Source organism: Hyla sarda, chromosome 5, assembly GCF_029499605.1.
Source record: "Hyla sarda isolate aHylSar1 chromosome 5, aHylSar1.hap1, whole genome shotgun sequence".
NCBI lineage: Eukaryota > Metazoa > Chordata > Amphibia > Anura > Hylidae > Hyla > Hyla sarda.
Window position 1 is genome coordinate 377329621 of NC_079193.1, and position 23798 is coordinate 377353418.

Here is a 23798-nt window from a genome sequence, read left to right on the forward strand (position 1 = left end):
TCCATGTTGTCTCCCTTCATGTTGTCTCCCTGCATGTTGTCTTTCTTCATGTTGTCTCCCTCCATGTTGTCTCCCTCCATGTTGTCTCCCTCCATGTTGTCTCCCTTCATGTTGTCTCCCTGCACATTGTCTTTCTTCCTGTTGTCTCCCTTCACGTTGTCTCCCTCCATGTTGTCTTCCTCCATGTTGTCTCCCTTCATGTTGTCTCCCTTCATGTTGTCTCCCTTCATGTTGTCTCCCTCCACGTTGTCTCCCTCCATGTTGTCTCCCTCCATGTTGTCTCCCTGCATGTTGTCTCTCTTCATGTTGACTCCCTCCATGTTGTTTCCCTTCACGTTGTCTCCCCCATGTTGTCTCCCTCCATGTTGTCTCCCTCCATGTTGTCTCCCCTTATGTTGTCTCCCTTCAGGTTGTCTCCCTCCATGTTGTCTCCCTCCATGTTGTCTCCCTGCATGTTGTCTTTCTTCATGTTGTCTCCCTCCATGTTGTCTCCCTGCATGTTGTCTCCCTGCATGTTGTCTCCCTGCATGTTGTCTCCCTCCATGTTGTCTCCCTCCATGTTGTCTCCCTCCATGTTGTCTCCCTCCATGTTGTCTCCCTCCATGTTGTCTCCCTCCATGTTGTCTCCCTCCATGTTGTCTCCCTCCATGTTGACTCCCTCCACGTTGTCTCCCTTCACGTTGTCTCCCTCCACGTTGTCTCCCTCCACGTTGTCTCCCTCCACGTTGTCTCCCTCCATGTTGTTTCCCTGCATGTTGTCTCTCTTCATGTTGTCTCCCTCCATGTTGTCTCCCTCCATGTTGTCTCCCTCCATGTTGTCTCCCTCCATGTTGTCTCCCTCCACGTTGTCTCCCTCCACGTTGTCTCCCTCCACGTTGTCTCCCTCCACGTTGTCTCCCTCCATGATGTCTCACTCCATGTTGTCCCCCTCCATGTTGTCTCCCTACACGTTGTCTCCCTCCATGTTGTCCCTGTTGGTAAAATAATATTTTGATATCTATGTTCTCTGTATTTAAATATATAGTCTAACTTTAGATGGTGTTGCCCTGTTTTATCTAGTTTCAATTAACCATTGTCTTAGTTCTGGACGGCGCCCAGTGATGCTCAAAAACTATCCAAATGACCTTGGTAAAATAATGAGGTTTTTGTTGGTTAAAAAGCTTTTGCTACTAAGAAAGAAAGTGTGTTGTCCCCTTCCATGTTATCTCCTTCCATGTTACCTCCTTCCATGTTGTCTCTCTATGTCGCTCACTATGCCGTATACTTGTACTCACTGCAGATAATGTCACTTCTGTATAAACTCCACAATTAACCTCATTGTAATAGGAATATGTGAGGCTTTCACGCTATCGCTGGATGTGATGTGGCACTGATCTGGGGCCATTTTCTGCCTGACTGTGTTTCTATGACAACTTGCAGTCATGTTGTGTCGCACATCAAATGTAAGCGAGATAAGATTTTCTGTTTCTGTACAATGTCCAAAATTGCTGCATTGTCTATTGTCACATAAGAAAGTGTCATCACAGTCTGGGGAGAACACAACACTGTGTCACTACCTGCCTGAGTATTTACTGCACTCCTTGTATAGTCACACATAGTCACATACATGTATACACACATATAATAACATATATACATACATACACACATATAATTACACATACATACAATCATGCACACACAATCACAAATACACATACATTTATACATACATACAATCACACATGCATTCATACACACATACATTTATACACAAATACAATCACACATGCATTCATACACACAATTACGCATACACACATACATTCATAGACATATAAAATCATACGTACATTTATACACATACACACACATTCTTTCATTTATATACACTCACACACATATATACACACATACATTCATACCCACATACAAACACATGTAAATTCATATATGCATACTCTACATTCACACACACATACATACATACATTCATACACACAATCACTCATACATAAATTCATACACACATAAAATTACACATACATAATCATACATACACACAAGCACACATACATACATTCATACACACATACAACACACATGTAAATTCATACATGCATACATAAATTCATACACACACATACATAAATTCATACATGCCTACTCTACATTCACACATACATACATACATTCATACACACATAATATTACACATATATAATCATACATACACACAATCACACAAACATACATACACACAATCATGCTTAATCACACATACATTTATTTACACACATACATTCATGCTAGCATACAGTCACACATACATTCCTTCATTTATACACACTTACGCACATGTATACACTCACATTTGTACCCACATACAAACACTCATATACATTCATACTCTACATTCACACATATACACATGTATACACATCCACTTAGACATCTGTTCACACTCACGTATAGTCATCAAAAGTCCAAGCAAAAAAAGTAAGAAACGTTTTAAAAAATTATAACCCTTTCCCCCATATTAAAAATTCTAATCATGTTCCTTTCCCATTTTTTTAAATTAATAAAATATAAAACTACCGGAACAAAGTTGTAAACAAAAATGGTGACATTAAAAACTACAACGTTTTATATATACACAAGCGCTACTGCATGGATTTTTATTAGCAGCTGCCCAGGATTACGGGTGGATCCCTACACACCACCCAGTACTAGTCGAATTATTCACTAATACAAAAATACAGGTGTGTTGTAATACAGGCGCTTGCTATAATGAAATGTGTATAAATATGCAATATAAATTGAACAAAAATAGAAAATACAATATAACAATTGTGCTTACGTCCCAGACGAAGGTAGCCGTTAGCTCACCGAAACACGTTGGATATCTTTTTGTCCCAAACTAGCCAAAGTAGTGACGTCACTCACCAGCTCCAACAGCATCCAATCCCTTCAAGCGGTAAGCGAGGTAGAGACGCCACCGGCCGGGGCTGTCTCCCTCTAACCGCATGCAACATCGACACAGCAGGATCCGAACACATATCCAATTGAACGTACGGACATCCACCTCCACCGCTCTCAAAAACCAGGTACCCCTTTACCAAGTACAGTGTACCAGATTGGTAGGAGGTATATGTACCACCGCTGGAAAATTATCTAATCCACACACATCATTATTTCAGTGTACCGGATGATCAGATCGGCGAGTCTGATAGTCCGGAATTTGTCAGTACCCACCCCGTTAGAGGTAATTACCCTTCGACAATATAGCAGTAATAGTGGTACAACAACATAGTAACATCACCTACACCACTAATAAATAGTCTTTATCTCTTGTATTTCACAGAAGCAGTAATAACCCGATCAAGCCTAAGGTCACATCTATATTCATACAATCTCAATAAATCAACATATGTAATCACAATTGTTATATTGTATTTTCTATTTTTGTTCAATTTTTATTGCATATTCATACACATTTCATTATAGCAAGCGCCTGATTACCTCACACCTGTAAAAACTACAACGTGTTTTATGACAAAAAAAAAACTAAGACAAAAAATAAGTAAATAACAAAATGTATTAATCTTAATAGTTGAGGAAGAAAACTTTAAACTAAAGATGGCTGTCACCAGGTCTGGGACTACGTCTACACCTTACTTTTGGAGTTCCGTATTAGAAAAATGGAGCTCCAACTCCGTACAATTTTATTTTCATATCAGCTGGCTCCAGAAAGTTATACAGATCTGTAAATTACTTCTATATAAAATCTTAATCCTTCCAGTACTTATCAGCTGCTGTATGCTCCAGAGGAAATTGTGTAGTTCTTTCCAGTCTGACCACCGTGCTCTCTGCTGACACCTCTGTCCGTGTCAGGAACTGTCCAGAGCAGCATATGTTTGCTATGGGGATTTTCTCCTACTCTGGACAGTTCTTAAAATGGACAGAGATGTCAGCAGAGAGCTCTGTGTTCCAAAAAGAATTTCCTCTGTACTATTCAGCAGCTAATAAGTACTGGAAGGATTAAGATTTTTTAATAGTAGTAATTTACAAACCTGTTTAACTTTCTGGCACCTGTTGATTTAAAAAATAAAAGTTTTCCATGGGAGTACCCCTTTAATTCCCTCTGCTGATCATTAGAATAGGCCTTGAGAAGTGCACACTAATCTATTATTAGCGCAAATTTTTGTACAATGTGAAACTGGCTGCACAATATAGTGGTTTCCCCAGTTGCTGTGCGTCTCTTCATAAACTTGTGAAAAAGACAAAACGCTCCTGGATAGTGTAAAAAGGACTGAAAAGCTCAAACAAACATTCCCAAAGCGGCTGGTCACTGGAGTAGATAATAATATTCGTACATTCAGCGCAACAACCGTCTGCTAACCATCCCGCCTGAAAGTGCACAAAAAGAAAAATGATAAAACTAGAGCATAAAGATATAAACAGAGCAAAATTATATCATTTCTGCGCAAAATAAAAATACAGTGTACAAAAATACACAATTTTTCAGGTCCACGACAATTAATAAATTCCCCCCTAAATGCGCAAATCTATTAGATTGTCTCGGTCACTGCAGGAATAACAGGCAGAGAAGCGCTTAGCTCTCATCATTCAGACCCCCGCCCCAATTAAAATTTTGACATGCTTACGTTTTTTAAAAGCGACAAGTAGTTGCTGAATGTATTTTGTATATTATATGTGCATGTCGTTTCCTATTCACAAAATCCTGTCTACTATACAGCTCATGCATCTTTTGATAGTAATAAATAAATTAATTAATGGATGGAAAAATAAATAAATAAATGAATAAATATATAACTGAATACATAAATAAAATAAATAAATAGATAAATGAAGGAATACCGTAAATAAATTGTTGAATAAATAAAGATAAATAGATAAATGAATAAATAAATAATAAATGAATAAAATAAATAAATAATAAATAAATAAAATAAATAGATAGATAGATAAACAAGGATAAATTGGCCAGCACTACTGATACCAAAACTACTGCATGGACCTGGCATACAGGTGCACGCTGCTAGGCTGAATATACAGTAGTGCTGGCCAACTTATCCTTGTTTGTGTTATACATACGGGGTAGTGGCTACCTCCATGTTGGCTCCTTCACCCCACCCACCTCTATTAGGTGCTGTATAAGGTGCTGGATGTCTCAGACCTTGCAATGCCTGTTAAACTGATCACACAGAGGCATGTTCACAGTGTAGGGTCCGTCCCAATGAGGTCACCTTACCATGGTGGGATGGTCAAAACTATTTGGCTGCCAAATTGTGAGCTAAGTACCTCATAATTTCATTTTTTGCACTATAGCTGTATAGCATTTCATGTTTTATATGTATCATTGTGCTAGCACTGTGCTGCTGTATTCTCCTGTTGCTAGATAGATAGATAAATGTAGGAATAAATAAATAATTGAATAAATAAAGATTAATAGATAAATGAATAAATAAATAATAAATGAATAAAATAAATAAATAAATATAATTAGTAAATACATAGATTGATAGATACACGAAGGAATAAATAAATAATTGAATAAATAAAGATAAATAGATTAATTAACAAATAAATAATAAATGAATAAAATAAATAAATAAAGGAATAAATTAATAATAAATAAATAAATATGTATATATAGATCAGTGTTTCCCAACCAGGGTGCCTTAAGCTGTTGCAAAACTACAACTCCCAGCATGCCCGGACAGCCTTTGGCTGTCTGGGCATGCTGGGAGTTGTAGTTTTGCAACAGCTGGAGGCACCCTGGTTGGGAAACACTGATATAGATGAGTAGGTAAGTGAATAAATAAATAAAATAAATGAATAAATAATAGATAAATTAATCTGCTGTGTGTCTATATATATATATATATATATATATATATATATATATATATTTATATATGATATAGAAATGACCTACTGAGAGTGAAAGAAGTAACTAGATTTTAAAATATTAAAAACAAAAAAATAAATCTGTGTATCCTGTGTGATCATCCTTTGAGTGATACCAGGGCGCACTGAGTTATGACACGGGTTGAACTCCCTCTGGTATCTCAGTTTCTGACACAAAACGCCACTTACCCACTTATACCCAAAAGTGATGATAAGGCGGTAAATAATCCACTGAGACGCCACTTGTCATGGAAGATGGAGATATGATGCCTCAAAGCTTTTAGCGGATTCACGAGATTCGCCCGCCGGACGGATGACTGTGACATGGAAAAATCGCTGCTGGATCTTTAGAGAATTCTTCGAGTTTGGCTTCAAATGCGGCATCAGGGAAGAATTCTGCGTTAGATGTCACATGATCGTGGTTACGTTTGTATCCTAATGTAACAAATTTAAATTTGAAATTTCTATTGTAGAGTATTCAGACATTACACGGAACTTTAGAAACGTGCTTTTATTTCATACAATAATACTATAGAAAATTCTCGCAGTGAAGGAGCCTGTACGGCTGCGAAACTCATTGTCCTCCTAATAAAATAAGTTATTATTTGAATACATCTCGGAATCTTTCGGAATACTTGCAGCGCGCCTGAGTAGAAAAGAAGCCACTCTGTACGAAACAAAAAAAATAAATAAAAAAGAAACAATGTCAGCAAAATAGTTTGCTAATAAAGCTTCCTTTACAGCACACAAACCTTATTAGTTGCAAAAAAAATAAATAAATAACACAAACTGAATAATAGAAATTATAATGCAACAATTCAAAAAATGACAATGTTCCATTCTTTGTGATCATTTACATTGTGTATTGAGCTATGAATCAGGGTGAAAATATGAATTCTCAATTCTATTTTTCCCCATCTTTGTGATGAAGCCATTGTGAAGTGATGTTTTCTGTATTGTTATTTTGCAAATGAGATGCAAATGAGTAGCAACATGTTTTTTTTAGTTTTTTAGTTTTAAAGGACAACTGCAGCGGTATGACACTTATCCCCTATCCACAGGATCGGGGATAAGTGTTTGATCGCGGAGGGTCCAACCGCTGCGACCCCCGGAGATCTCCCTAACGGGGCGCCTCCATTAGCGCTGATGGTGAGCGTTAAGGCGCGTAGCGTCGACATAGAGGTCGACTGTGAAGCCCCGTCTCCCCCCGTCCCCATACAGTTCTATGGGGGAGGCGGGGAGGCAAGAACGCCTCTCCCTTAGAGATGTATGGAGGAGGCGTGCCGGCTGCAACCTCATGCTGCAGCAGGCACGCTCCCTGCACGGGACAGCCTCGGCCCCGTACAGGAGATCACAGGGGGTCCCAGCGGACGGACCCCCCTGAGATCAAACACTTATCCCCTATCCTGTGGATAGGGGATATGTGTTAATCACGCTGCAGATGTCCTTTAAATGTTTCTGCAGGATTAGAGCACCGCAACTGCCCATGGGTTGTTGCAGCTCCACTGAACAAAGGGTGAGTTGCCATGTTTTTTTTCTAATCCGGTATAACCCACATACATGGCTTAAAAACTTAACAGGGTCTTTTCTGTAAGTACTTGCTATGTATTGTACTGCTTGTTCCTGTGCACTTAGTCCAGTGTAAGGCCCGTCACCTAGTTGGGGCCACAGTTTAGTGCAGATCGTCCAAGTAGGTAGAGACAGTGATATTAGAACAAGCACTAGTCTGCACTGTTCCCTACCTACTTGGATGATCTGTCCTAAGCGGCAGCCACCAATTGAGTGATAGTCCCTACACTAGACTACGTGCACAGGGGAATCGGGGAAGTCATATTGGCCAGAAAGGCAACACACAAGCAGTAAACAAGGGGTAAACCAGGGACAAGCCTGAGACTCAAAACCTAGAAGGGAGAGAAGTATAGCAGAGTTCCGAACCAACAACAGTGTACAAGCAAGGGTCAAACCAGGGGGCAGTGTAGTACTAAGTCAACAGGCAAAGCAAGGGTTAGGTCACAAGCAGAGATCAGGGAACAGAAAATACAAGAGCAGGGATACTGCTGAAGGGAACAATCCACAATCACAGGCATCAGCTGCAGATACAAAGCGATAAAATACGTCTTCTTCTAACTTTCGCACCTGACCTTCCTGTCCTGTCCTGTTTGTTATAGCTTGTTAACCTTTTCTTATCCTGACTTGTATTCCCGACCTGGTACAGTTTTGTTTACTGTTTTGACTTGATGTCCCTGCACGTTAGTCCAGCTGTGGGACTGCTGCCAAGTTGTAGAACCGCTGTTTAGTGTGGTTATGCAAGTAGGCAGGGAAAGGGGTACTGGGTAAGCTAAGGGCACATTATTAACTACCCCATCTGATGTTTCACCTCCTCTGGGAGGAGTGACTGACACCATACCACACCTTCTCATTTTCTGGGCTGGCTGCTTCACACAGTGAACAATTGCCCTACACCATGCACAGTCAACATCAGGACGCTGAGAGACCAGGCCAAGTAAGTTCATGACACTGTATGTTCAAAGTAACAGGCTTTGTACGATCTATTTTCTGGATTTAATTATGATGGTCTGTCCTATCATCCATGCTTCACCCTGCTGCCTACTGATTACTATTCTGGGGATGGCATCTTGGGGATATGCTCCCTTAGACTCTTTGACCCAGTGTGACCAGCAGCAAACCAGTAGCAACTTTAAGGATGCACACCCTGTCTGTGGTATCACGAGGAGGATAGGTGAACTTTGGTTGAGCTTGCTGGGGGTGATACAAAGACAAGGTCCAATTACATTATACTCTGCTATAGTGGGCCTGTGCAGGTTGGTTCACTGTGGTGCAAATATTTGAAGACTTTACTCATGGTTTACAGCATGATACACTACCACATGTTGAAAGCCAAGCTGAAATTACTATGCAAGCCCACAAAGAGATTAATGTAAGCAGAAGGGTCTTTGCTCAGCTGTTTCCTACTTCTGTCTATTCTCCTTCTTGGAAATAAAACAGGTTGATTGAAGATAGATGCACCCTCAGTGTCGACTGGACACAATATTGGGTGAAAACCTCCTGAATCTCTGTGTTCACTATTTTTCTGACCCAGTTTTGCCTCCGCGTATAAGATTCTAGCAACTGACCTAGACTTCGTTCTCTGGTGTAGACACAACTGATTTATTTTGCTTGCAGCAGACTTTAGCTGCAACAGGTCCTCTAGGCCTAAGCTTTCCAGACAGGACCTAGCAGGTTAAACTCTGACTACCTATTCCACCCAGAAGCAGAACTGGAAGATTTTATCCAAAACTCTGACTAGAGCTAGACTTAACTGGTTTTGGGTCCAGCCCTCTAGGGAGAGGGGTTGGACTTGGTAACGTCTCCCTCCGTCTTTCTAGGAGTTTCATCATAGAAGCATACTGAGGTGAATCATGTGACCAATGTTCATGTTCCTCTAATCATTAGAAAAGCAAATCAACAATGGTTGCAGCAAAGAGTGAAGTTGTTAACCCTCACACATCCATAATACTTCAGATGCAGAATGCAATAGCAAATAAGGCATATTTAACTTACAATACTGAGACTGAAAGGTTAACTCTTTAGCCACCCAACAACTCAACACATAGCTGGGAGATGGTGCTGGGACACAATACAGAGAGTCTATTGCAGTGGCAGATCCAGGAGGGGGGCAATTGCCTGCCCCCCCCAGATTAATTTCCCCCGTCACATTCGGGACATCCCTGTGTCTTGAAAGATCATTTTGGGACACAAGGATGTCCCAGTAACCTTTCTGCGGCCCCGCATTAAATTTAAAAATGCAGTGGCCGCCAGGAGGTAGCGCACGCAGGGACATCCCTGACGTGGGCCCATAGAAACAGAGCAGAGCAGCTAGGAGGAGGACGCCCGCGAGATAAGTTAACAGCGGCATATCATCTTTGGTGCCCCGACCACCACTCCTCTGGTCCCGGGACCTATTGCTATGGCCTATAGGCCATAGCAGTAGATGATGACCCCTGACCGGAGGAGCACTGTTTGGAGCACTGAAGTGGGGCAGCACACAGGCATACAGCCTCAAGCCATACACTGTGTATGGCTGAAGGCTGTATGTCTGTGGGGGCCACTGCCTACCTATTGTGGGGGAACTACAAACTAATGTGGAGGGAACTATACTGTCAGCCTAATGTGGGGGGAACTATACTGCCAACCTAATGTGGGGAAACTATACTGCCAGCCTAATGTGGGGGAACTATACTGCCAACCTAATATGGGGGAACTATACTGCCAGCCTAATGTGGGGGGAACTATGCTGCCAACCTAATGTAGGGGGAACTAAACTGCCAACCTAATGTAGGGGAACTAAACTGCCAACCTAATGCGGGGGAACTATACTGCCATCCTAATGTGGGGGAACTATACTGCCAACCTAATGTGGGGGAACTACAACCTAATGTGGGGAAACTATACTGCCAGCCTAATGTGGGGGGAACTTTACTCCCAACCTAATGTGGGGGAACTACAACCTAATGTGGGGGAACTATACTGCCAAACTAATGTGGGGGAACTATACTGCCAGCTTAATGTGGGGGAACTACAACCTAATGTGGGGGAACTATACTGCCAAACTAATGTGGGGGAACTATACTGCCAACCTAATGTGGCGGAACTACAACCTAATTTGGGGTAACTATACTGCCAAGCTAATGTGGGGGAACTATACTGCCAGCCTAATGTGGGGGGGGGGACTATACTGCCAAACTAATGTGGGGGGGGAAATATACTGCCAACCTAATGTGGGGGGGGGGGGAACTATGCTGACAACCTAATGTGGGGGAACTATGCTGACAACGTAATGTGGGGGGTAACTATGCTGACAACTTAATGTGGAGGAACTATACTGTCAACCTAATGTGGGGGAACTATACTGCCATGCCTCCTCAATGCAAGTCTGTGGGAGGGGACGTGTCGACCACTGCATGGTACTCTGATAGTGTCCCTCCCGAGACTAGACTCTGGATCTGCCCTGGTCTGTTGTACATTGTGAACATGTCAGATGGGTTTGATAACCTTGTATCCAATAGCTCAATACTTAATGGTGCACTAAAAAAATTAACTTTACCATTAGGTTTTCAGACCCACTAACTCCCTACAATAGTCCATATGGGCACAGTGGAGCTATTTGCATGGATGCCGCACACTAAGTCCCTGCAGCTTTGCATTATTAATCATGTACACTCTGCTGCTATATGGTTCTTCTGTATGGTAATGAGAAACACTGTCGCACAGTATTAAAATGTAAGTTTTGATGTAAAATTACATAAAAAAAATGTTGGCGTCCATGTGGGCCCCTGCTCATTGAATGTTGTTGAATGTTGGGGTGAATGTTGGGGTGCTTACTTTTTTTTTGTTTCTGTTTTGTTTTCAGTTTTTTCCTCATTTTATTTCCTAGTTTAAGAGCAGATTTGCCCACTGAGCCTTGGCCCATCTGGGTTTGGGATTGAGTTATTTCCTTTCTTTTTTGCGCTGATATTCTTGTATTTGCTTTTAGATTTTAATTTCTTTCTTTCCCTCTTCCCTGCTGTTTTATCTGTATTTGTATTACATGGTTCAGTGCCACGAGTTTCTCCCTCCCTTCCTCTGTTCCCCTTGTTTGTTTTTGTGTTTATTTATTTATTTATTTTTGCTATGGGCAGACGCCCCTTAGTGTATAATTTAAGTTAAATTCTGAAAATGAATAAAACTTTGAATAAAAATAAGAAAAATGTGAGAAAAACCAAAATGAGAATGTATGAATTCAAAACTCCAAAGAGTACTGAGACCTGAGTGTACCACCTATTAATAGAAAAACAAAACTACAGGGTTCATCACTACAGGGTAAATTGGGTATGCTAAACTAGAGTGGAATCATTTTTCCACAAGTCGTAATGCAGCGTGGATAACAATCACCCATAAAATAAGCTGTAGGAGTTTTAGCCAGTATATCAAACCACTGTGATATCATATCCAAAAGGGGGACATTAATGATGTCACCAAAGATATCCGCAAAAAACTAAACATCCCAACGTGTTTCACCTGGTTGGTGCTGGTTTCTTCAGGGGACAATCTGAGAAGCAATATCTAATTCCAATAAAACAGGAAAAACAGAAGGAAGATAATGACCAAGGATATAACTAACAACACAAACCAGAGGCCACAATAACAATAACAGAGGCCACAATAACAAGTAGGTACCCAGGCTCTTATTAGAGCCACTTACTGATACTTCACACCTTGCATAGAAGAGGAGATATTCTGTATGGTAGCATATTAAAGGGGTATTCCAGGCAAAAACTTTTTTTTATATATATCAACTGGCTCCGGAAAGTTAAACAGATTAGTAAATTACTTCTATTAAAAAATCTTAATCCTTCCAATAGTTATTAGCTTCTGAAGTTGAGTTGCTGTTTTCTGTCTAACTGCTTTCTGATGACTCACGTCCCGGGAGCTGTCCAGCTCCTATGGTGATATTCTCCCATCATGCAAGGGATATTCTCCCATCATGCACAGCTCCCATGACGTGACATCATCATTGAGCAGTTAGACAGAAAACTTCGAAGCTAATAACTATTGGAAGGATTAAGATTTTTTAATAGAAGTAATTTACAAATCTGTTTAACTTTCCGGAGCCAGTTGATATATAAAAAAAAGTTTTTGCCTGGAATACCCCTTTAAAACAGAAAAACCCAATAGTTTTCTGCCTTCCTATCAAATTAGAGGCATATGAAGTCACAATCAGAGTCTATGGGTGCAGAGTTACAGGTCTTTACAACTGTAGCCAAAATTTTTCGTGAATGCATGTGCTCGCAACATTGCACCTGACTTCCCATCTTCAAAGTCTTCAGCCCCATGAGGTGATTTCTGTGGTAAACCAGGGTGGCTTCAGATCAATATCTTATTTATTGGACAATCGATAAACTTTTATCTTCGACTCTGACTCTCCTACCCAACACCCTGACGTCTTCTTGAATTTTTGTTTTCCATCAAGAATGGCTTTAATCTTCTTATAGTCACAAGAGAAATCTCCTTTTGAAGACAGTTACATTTCTGAAGACTAAGAACATCACACCAGCGACGATGAAGTGAAGCTGCGTATCGCTCTGTGGACCTAAATTTGGAACAAGTTCTGATAAATACACCTGTCAGAACTGGAGCCTTGAGGGTGGAAGAATTACCCTCGCTTTGTAAGTAAAGATGAGTTAAGTCCGTGTACAAACTGCTGGGAGCTATGAAGGCGAGGAGGACGAAACCTTGATGTCTTATTAAGTGTAGACATTGTAGATATTGTGCAAATATTCTTCCTACACAGACAGGACCGGGTGTCAATACCAAAAAATGGAAAAAACATTGTAAATGTAAACATGGCGCCTCAACCTGATGACCCACTGGAAGGAAAACCAATATAACACAAAAATACTTATACAGTGGTCCCTCAACATACCATGGTAATCCGTTCCAAATGGACCATCGTTTGTTGAAACCATCGTATGTTGAGGGATCCGTGCAATGTAAAGTATGGGACAGTGGTCTACAACCTGCGGACCTCCAGATGTTGAAAAACTACAACACCCAGCATGCCCGGATAGCCGTTGGTCCACAGGTTGTAGACCACTGGTAGAGGAAGTTGTACTTACCTGTCCCCACTGCTCCGGACCATCACCGCTCGTCACCGCTGCCCTGGATGTTGCCTTCCATCGCTGTCGCCGTCTCCCCGGGGTGTTCCCGATGCTCCGGTAAGGCCTCTGCTTCCCCGGCATCTTCTCTCTCTGTCGCCGCCATCACGTCGTTACTCACGCCGCTCCTATTGGATGACGGGACGGCATGCGCAGCGACATGATGATGATGATGGAGAGCGCCGATGATGCAGAGGATCCCAAAGAGGATGCGCCGGAGCCCCGAGGACAGGTAGGAGGCCATCACCGGAGCACACGGGGCACCGTAAACGGCTATCCGGTGGCAGCTGAAGCAGTCTGCGCTGCCGGATAGCCGTTTATGCGATGGCCCCGACATACAAAAGCATCGTATGTTGATGCTGCCTTCACCATGCGATGGCCTCTGAGAGTGATCATATGCTGAAATGATCGTATGTCGAGGCCATCGTAGGTCGGGGGGGTCACTGTATATGCTTAACACCCTGTGCCAAATCATTATGCAAATTATATGTTTCTCATTTACCTAAATAATTGATGGAAATAACAGTCAGCATAATTCTCATGTTATCAAGAACAATTAAAGTTTTATTGAACAAACCTCCTAATGACAACAGGATTTTCTTTTAAACATATAAAACTTACAATGCACTGTTCCAAATTTTTATGCACAGTAAGTTTCTAAACACTTAATAGGTTGCAAAGAACTGAAAATTTTAATTTGTGGTGTTTGCAACATATTTTACTGAAATCCCAAACTATTTCAATCAAACTTTAACAACATTTTAACTTTTTAAACATTTTAACAGGTCATGGTACATTGTAATATAGGACCCTTATTTGATAGCAGCTTCACAAGTCTTGCATCCATTGAACTTCTGAGTTTTTGGACAGTTTCTGCTTGAATTTGTTTGCTAGATGTCAGAATAGCCTCCGAGAGCTGCTGTTTGGATGTAAACTGCCTCCCGCCCTCATAGATCTTTTGCTTGAGGATGCTCCAAAGGTTCTCAATAGGATTGAGGTCAGGGGAGGATGGAGGCCAAACCGTGACTTTCTCTCCTTTTATCCCCATAGCAGCCATTGATGCAGAGGTATTCTTTGCAGCATGAGATGGTGCATTGTCATGCATGAAGATGATTTTATTACGGAAAACACAATTCTTCCCTCTGTACCAGGGAAGAAAGTGCTCAGTCAGAAACTCCACATACTTTGCAGAGGTCATCTTTACACCTTTGGGGACCCTAAAGGGGCCGACCAGCTCTTTCCCCATGATTCCAGCCCTAAACATGACCCCACCATTGTCTTGCTGACGTCGCAGCCTTGTTGGAACAGGGTGGCCGTCCACCAGCTATCCAATACTCCATCCATCTGGACCATCCAGGTAAACAGGACAATTTGAAAATCATTGTTAGTGGTGGCCGAATAGAAGGTTTATGCACAGTTGCAAGACTCTGGAGGACTCTACACCTTGATGTCCATGGAACGCCAGAGGCACCAGCAGCTTCACATATATGTTTGCTGCTATGTAATGGTATTTTAGCAGCTGCTCTCTTGATCCGATACATGGATCTGGCAGAAATCTTCCTCAATGTGCCAATATCTGCACAAACCCGTCTGTGCTCTGAATCAGCCACAAATCTCTTAATAGTGCGATGATCACGCTTAAGTTTTTGTGAAATATCTAATGTTTTCATACCTTGTCCAAGGCATTGAACAATTTCATTCTTTTCAGCAGCAGAGAGATCCTTTTTCTTCCCCATACTGCTTGAAAATGGTGCTCTGCTTAATAATGTGGAACACCCACATAAAATGTTTGGGTTGTCGATTGTGTGTAAATAGTAGTGGATTAGTGTAATGCTATCACTTGTGGGATCTTAGACAGGTCTTTAACATCTAACCCAGTGTTACCCACTCATGGCACCCACAGCTATTGCAAAACTGCATCTCCCAGCATGCTCGGACCGCAAAAGCTGGAGGCATTCTGGTTGGGAAACACTGCTTTAAAGGGGTACTCCATCCCCAGATGTCTGGGGGCGGAGAGCCCCTTTAACCTCTAAAGTTTGCTTTTGCTTAAGGTACCTTTAATACAGTATCACTGACCTCCAATCACAATAATGCAACTAAACAACTCAATGTCATGAAGCCTCATGTAGAGCAGGGAAGAGTATGTCCCGAGCTTATCCCAGAACCCCTTGTCCCGCCTACTTGCATAGCTGCCCTAAGAAATGGCTCTACAACTTGGTGACAGTCTCTTCATTGACTAAAGTGCAGAGACCAAAAATTCACAACAATAAACAGATTGCATGAGGTCGGGAACATAAGCTAGGATACGAAAGGTAAAACACTATTACAAACAGACGGGGCACCAGGATACTAAATAATGGCAGGGTAGTAACAAACAGATATCAGGGGAACATGGAAGTAAGTATATAGCGTACAGGCAACAGCCTCTAGGCCAAAGCAATATATGACAAGTATGAAAACATGAATGAAACTGGATTATAGGAAATATATAGCAGCGATATTAACCAAGGACGAAGGGAATGGACAGGTAAACTGAAGTCAGACACTATAAAAATCAGGATTTACAGGTACTTGATACACATGACTAACATCAAAGCCAAACTCCAACCGTGGAGGAATTCAAAATACAAACAGGTCTGAATATGGGTCAAGATACTAAGCAGATCGGGATTCACTAGATCACATTAGACACTGGAACTAAACATACTCCAGGTCGGGGACAAAGCGACTAACTAAGGAATGGACCTAACCAAAACCAACTCCTGGCTAGGAACAAGCAATAAGCTATGGAACAGACCTCTCCATAGAGGATTACACAGAAACAGGTGTGAACACAAGCCAAAATACAAGGATCAAGTTATTAATACAGAAACCAAACTAGACAGGAATAAACTGACCGAGGCACAGACAGAGATCTAACAAACAAACTAAGCCAAAAGCAACACAGACAGAAAAACTACAAAAGCCCTGGCTAAACAAAATGACATGTGCGCACAGACAAGAGTGCAAAGTATTAGCAGCACAAAGATTGGGAAGAATAGAAATACCCATCCTCCGCTGCTGTTTGGCCCAGGCCTGTAACTCTTACCTTATCAGAGAGCAACATGCAAAGCCTGGCCAGGTGCGATCATTACACTCAATGAAACATTGTCCAACAAGTAATGGATAAATAATAACATGATATTGAGAGTTGCAAATATCCAATCTTATTCAGTAGAATGGAATGTGGAAGGAAAGAAGGAGGCCCTTAGGTCCGGCCCTGCTCGGTCCACAAATGTTCAGTGGAAGACGTGATAGAGGTTAAAATAGTTTATTTAAAATTAGTAACTAAAACTAATTTCCAAATGCATGCAAGCAATGACGCGTTTTGGGATCAGCACATCCCTTCTTCAGATTGCAGATGTATGGGGCAGGTTAAGCTGCTCAGTGGCACTCTGTCCCACATTCACACATATCAAAAACCTCCAACATGTTTCAAAGACAGCAGTCTTCTTCATCATAGGATCTTATATTGCTCGGCAGCAGTCTGTCCCCTCCCCCCTCCCCATTCACACAGATAGAAAAACCTCTAACGTGTTTCAAAATCAACACTCTTCTTCATCATGGGATATTATGTTGTGCAGCTCCTTTTTAATTGCTATGGAACTTTCAGAGATAGATACTAGTGATGAGCGGCATCTGCCATATTCGAATTTGCAATATTTAGCGAATATACGGATGGATATTCATCCTGTATTCGCGAAATTCGCATATTCAAAATATTGGTGGTTATTTTCACTTTGTGTAAATGCGCATGCGCATACGCGCATGCGCATTTACGCAAAGTGAAAATAACCGCAAATATATTGAATATGCGAATTCTGAGAATCTACCTATGTATCTATGTTATCTATCCATATATCCATCCATTTATCCATCCATCCATCTATCTTTCTATCTATCTATCTATCTATCTATCTATCTATCTCCTAATATTCTTGGCAGGGGGCAAGTCCAGGGAAAAAAGTGTGGGAACTCACTCAAGATTACCACTTAAGGGCTGGTCCTGCAGCACTCCTGCTAATGGGAACAGGGTTCCTGCTGTGGAAAAAGTGCAGGAACTCCATTCCCATGCGTTCCTGCAGGACTTGAGCCCTGATTCTTGGTCTATACAGAAGTGATAATGGGTCTATGACATTTTTTCATTTTGAATATTGTCCTGTCCTATTCGCGAATATCTTCACTAACTATCTACCTATGTAATTTTAGTGACGATATTCGCGAATATTCGCTCTCCAGTCTTATACAGTAAATAGTATTGGATCCTTCTGTAGACCATAAGCTAGAAGCAGAGAGGGATGAGATCACTGTGATGTGCTCTGTGGGAAAAAGAAAAATACAAATATTCGGAATTGCCAATATGCAAATGTGCGAAATTCGCAATAAATATTCAAATTGCGAATATTCGTGCTCAGCACTTTTTATTACAGGGTGTAGTTTTTTAAAAAAAAGACACGTTTCAAGACAACGGGAACAAGTTCAACCACGGAGGGGAGAAGGTGGATGAAGGTAAGAGGTATGGGTGGACGTCATTCTAAATAATCCTGGGAGAATCCTGGGATTTCTATGTTTATTTTCTATTATTTTCTATAGAAGAAATGGAGTAGGAGTTCTTTGTTAGGAACTTGGTTTACTCAAGCAGGGCCGATTGAAGGAATTTGGGGGCCCCAAGCAAAATGGACATGGAGACCACACCCCCCTTGATGTTCACGCACGTCATGCTTTAGGGCCAGCGTCAGGACGTAGTAACCCTCCACATTAGGTGCAGCAGAGTTCCCCCCACATTAGGTAGGCAGTGTTCCCCCCACATTAGGTGCAGCAGAGTTCCCCCCACATTAGGTTCAGCAGAGTTCTCCCCACATTAGGTGCAGCAGAGTTCTCCCCACATTAGGTAGGCAGTGTTCCCCCCACATTAGGTGCAGCATAGTTGTCCCCACATTAGGTTGGCAGTGTTCCCCCCACATTAGGTGCAGCAGAGTTCTCCCCACATTAGGTAGGCAGAGTTCTCCCCACATTAGGTAGGCAGAGTTCCCCCCACATTAGGTGCAGCAGAGTTCTCCCCACATTAGGTAGGCAGTGTTCCCCCCTCACATTAGGTGCAGCAGAGTTCTCCCCACATTAGGTAGGCAGAGTTCTCCCCACATTAGGTAGGCAGAGTTCTCCCCACATTAGGTAGGCAGTGTTCCCCCCACATTAGGTGCAGCAGAGTTCCCCCCACATTAGGTTCAGCAGAGTTCTCCCCACATTAGGTGCAGCAGAGTTCTCCCCACATTAGGTAGGTAGTGTTCCCCCCACATTAGGTGCAGCATAGTTGTCCCCACATTAGGTTGGCAGTGTTCCCCCCACATTAGGTGCAGCATAGTTCCCCCCACATTAGGTGCAGCATAGTTCTCCCCACATTAGGTGCAGCATAGTTCCCCCCACATTAGGTGCAGCATAGTTCCCCCCACATTAGGTGCAGCAGAGTACCCCCCTCATTAGGTAGGCAGTGTTCCCCCCACATTAGGTGCAGCATAGTTCTCCCCACATTAGGCTGGCAGTGTTCCCCCCACATTAGGTGTAGCATAGTTCTCCCCACATTAGGCTGGCAGTGTTCCCCCCACATTAGGTGCCGCATAGTTCTCCCCACATTAGGCTGGTAGTGTTCCCCCCACATTAGGTGAAGCATAGTTCTCCCCACATTAGGTTGGCAGTGCTCCCCCCACATTAGGTTGGCAGTGCTCCCCCCACATTAGGTTGGCAGTGTTCCCCCCACATTAGGTGCAGCATAGTTCTCCCACCATTAGGTGCCGCATAGTTCTCCCCACATTAGGTTGGCAGTGTTCCCCCCACATTAGGTGAAGCATAGTTCTCCCCACATTAGGTTGGCAGAGTTCCCCCCACATTAGGTGCAGCATAGTTCCCCCCACATTAGGTGCAGCAGAGTTCCCCCCACATTAGGTGCAGCAGAGTTCTCCCCACATTAGGTAGGCAGTGTTCCCCCCACATTAGGTGCAGCATAGTTGTCCCCACACTAGGTTGGCAGTGTTCCCCCCACATTAGGTGTAGCATAGTTCTCCCCACATTAGGTTGGCAGTGCTCCCCCCACATTAGGTTGGCAGTGTTCCCCCCACATTAGGTGAAGCATAGTTCTCCCCACATTAGGCTGGCAGTGTTCCCCCCCCCCCCATTAGCTAGGCAGTGTTCCCCCACATTAGGCAGGCAGTGTCCCCCGACATTAGGCAGGCAGTGTTCCCCTCACATTAGGCTGGCAGTGTTCCCCACAGACATACAGCCTCCAGCCATATACAGTGTATGGCTGAAGGCTGTATGCCTGTGTACTGCCCACTTCAGTGCTCTGACCAACGCTCCTCCCATCCTGCCATAGCATTAGTTCTGGGACCGGAGAAGCGGTGGTCGGAACACCGAAGATGACGTGCCGCTGGTCACTTACCAAGCTGGCCAGTGCACGTCTTCCTCCTCCTGGATGCTCCGGTCTTCTGCGCCTCCGTTGCTATGGGCGCATGCACAGGACGTCACCCGGTGGCCCCTGCGTTTTTATACTTAACGTGGGGAACAGAGAGTTAACGGGGGCATCCCAGTGTCCCGAAAAACATCTTTCGGGACACAGGGATGTCCTTAATAGTGATGGGGGGAATTGCCCCATCGCTACAGGACGGGCAAGCACCGGCTCTGCTCGGGGCCCCAAACAATTGCTTTGTTTGCCTGTCCTGTAGCGATTGGCCTGTACTCAAGGGTAACAAACATATTTCATCGCTAAGTCCTATCTTTAAAGGGGTACTCCCATGGTAAACATTTTTTTATTTTAAATCAACTGGTGCCAGAAAGTCAAACAGATTTGTAAATTACTTCTATTAAATAATCTTAATCCTTATAATACTTATTAGCTGCTGAATACTACAGAGGAAATGGTTTTCTTTTTGGAACACAGAGCTCTCTGCTGACATCATGACCACAGTGCTCTCTGTTGACATCTCTGTCCATTTTAGGAAAATCCCCATAGCAAACATATGCTGCTCTGGACAGTTCCCAAAATGGACAGAGATGTCAGCAGAGAGCACTGTGGTCATGATGTCAGCAGAGAGCTCTGTGTTCCAAAAAGAAAACCATTTCCTCTGTAGCATACAGACCCTAAAAAGTACTGGAAAGATTAATATTTCTGATAGAAATAATTTACAAATCTGTTTAACTTTCTGTCACCAGTTGATAAAAAAAAAAAGTTTTCCACGGGAGTACCCCTTTAACCTGTTGGGGACGAAGGGCGTATGCATACGCCCTTGCGTCCTGGTACTTAAGGACGAAGGGCGTATCCATACGCCCGTGGGAATTTCGGTCCCCGCCACGCGCCGGGACCGGGCCGGGGTGACTGCTGATACCCCCCATGTCGGCAATCGGCGCAAATCGCAAGTGAATTAACACTTGCGATTTGCGCCGATTCCGGGTCATTACGGGTCTATGGTGACCCGGTGACCCGGAATAGAAGGGGGATTGTGGGTGTCTAAGACACCCACGATCCCCCTAAAGCGATAGGAGTGAGGTGGCACGGGTGCCACCCCTCCTATCCCTGCTATAGGTGGTCTAAACGCAACCACCAATAGCAGATCTGGGGCGGGGGGGGGGGGGGGGGGTTGGGTTTACTTTCGTTTTCCCCGTCCTGCCCACCCACAATAGGCGGGGCAGAACGGGGAAAACAATGAGGAGCGGCGCCGGAGTCCACTTACCCCTCCGGAGGCTGCGGGGCGACGGCGATCGGCGGCGACGGAGATCGGCGCAGGCGGCGTGCGGCAGAAGAGGACGGCTCCCTGGATGCGACGGAAGCCGGTGAGTAGTTGCATAGCAACATCTAGAGGGCTACAGTCTGAGACCACTATAGTGGTCTCTAGACTGTAGCCCTCCAGATGTTGTAAAACTACAACTCCCAGCATGCCCAGACAGCTGTTTGCTGTGTGGGCATGCTGGAATTTGTAGTTTTGCAACAGCTGGAAGTCTGCAGTTTAGAGACCACTGCACAGTGATCTCTATACTGCCCTCTAGATCTTGCAAAACTACAACTCCTAGCATGCCCACACAGCTGTTTGCTGTCTGGGCATGCTGGGAGTTGTAGTTTTGCAACATCTGGAGGTCCACAGTTTGGAGATCACTGTTCAGTGGTCTCTAAATTGTAGCACTCCAGATGTTGCAAAACTACAAATTCCAGCATGCCCACACAGAAAACAGCTGTCTCGGCATGCTGGGAGTTGTAGTTGCGTACCTCCAACTGTTGCATAACTACATCTCCCAGCATGCCCTTCTGTGATCAGTACATGCTGGGAATTGTAGTTTTGCAACAGCTGGAGGCACACTGGTTGGAAAATATGGAAAATACTGAGTTAGGTAACAGAACCTAACTGAAGGTTTTCCAACCAGTGTGCCTCCAGATGTTGCAAAACTACAATTCCCAGCATGTACTGACAGACCGTGCATGCTGGGAGTTGTAGTTTTGCAACAGCTGGGGGCTCACTGGTTGGAAAATACTGAGTTAGGTAACAGAACCTAACTGAAGGGTTTCCAACCAGTGTGCCTCCAGCTGTTGCAAAACTACAACTCCCAGCATGTACTGACAGACCGTGCATGCTGGGAGTTGTAGTTTTGCAACAGCTGGGGGCTCACTGGTTGGAAAATACTGAGTTAGGTAACAGAACCTAACTGAAGGTTTTCCAACCAGTGTGCCTCCAGCTGTTGCAAAACTACAACTCCCAGCATGCACGGTCTGTCAGTACATGCTGGGAGTTGTAGTTTTGAAACAGCTGGATGTTTGCACCCCCCCCCCCCCCATGTGAACGTACAGGGTACATTCACACGGGCAGGTTTACAGCAAGTTTCCTGCTTCAAGTATGAGATGCGGCAAATTTTTCGCCACAGCGCAAATTCCTAGCGGGAAACTCACCGTAACCAGCCAGTGTGAATGTACACTACACTATACTAACACTACACTATACTAACACCTAATAAAGAGTAAAACACTACATATACACCCCCTTACACTGTCCCCCCCCCCCCCCCCCAATAAAAATGAAAAATGTATTGTACGGCAGTGTTTCCAAAACGGAGCATCCAGCTGTTGCAAAACAACAACTCCCAGCATTTCCGGACAGTCACTGACTGTCCAGGCATGCTGGGAGTTTAGCAACAGCTGGAGTCACCCTGTTTGGGAATCACTGGCATAGAATACCCCTATGCCCACCCCTATGCAATCCCTAATTTAGTCCTCAAATGCGCATGGCGCTTTCTCACTTCGGAGCCCTGTCGTATTTCAAGGAAACAGTTTAGGGACACATATGGGGTATCTCCGTACTCAAGAGAAATTACACTACTAATTTTGGGGGCTTTTTCTCCTTTTACCCCTTACGAAAAGGAAAAGTTGGGGTCTACACCAGCCTGTTAGTGTAAAAAAAAAAATTTTTTTTACACTAACATGCTGGTGTTGCCCTTTACTTTTTATTTTCACAATAGGTAAAAGGAAAAAAGACCCCCAAAATTTGTAAAGCAATTTCTCCTGAGTACGGAGATACCCCATATGTAGGCGTAAAATGCTCTGCGGACGCACAACAAGGCTCAGGAGTGAGAGCGCACCATGTACATTTGAGGCCTAAATTGGTGATTTACACAGGGGTGGCTGATTTTACAGCGGTTCTGACATAAACCCAAAAAAATAAATACCCACATGTGATCCCATTTTGGAAACTACACCCCTCACGGAATGTAATAAGGGGTACAGTGAGCATTTACCCCCCACAGGGGTCTGACAGATTTTTGGAGCAGTGGTCCGAGAAAATGAAAACTGTAATTTTTTTGTTTGCACAGCCCATTGTTCCAAAGATCTGTCAAACGCCAGTAGGGTGTAAATGCTCACTGTACCCCTTATTACATTCTGTGAGGGGTGTAGTTTCCAAAATGGGGTCACATGTGGGGGGGGGGGGGACTGTTCTGGCACCACGGGGGGCTTTATAAATGCACATGGCCCCCGACTTCCATTCCAAACAAATTATCTCTCTAAAAGCTCAATGACGCTCCTTCTCTTCTGAGCATTGTAGTTCGCTCGCAGTGCACTTGACGTCCAAACATGGGGCATTTCCATACTCAGAAGAAATGGGGTTACAAATTTTGGGGGGC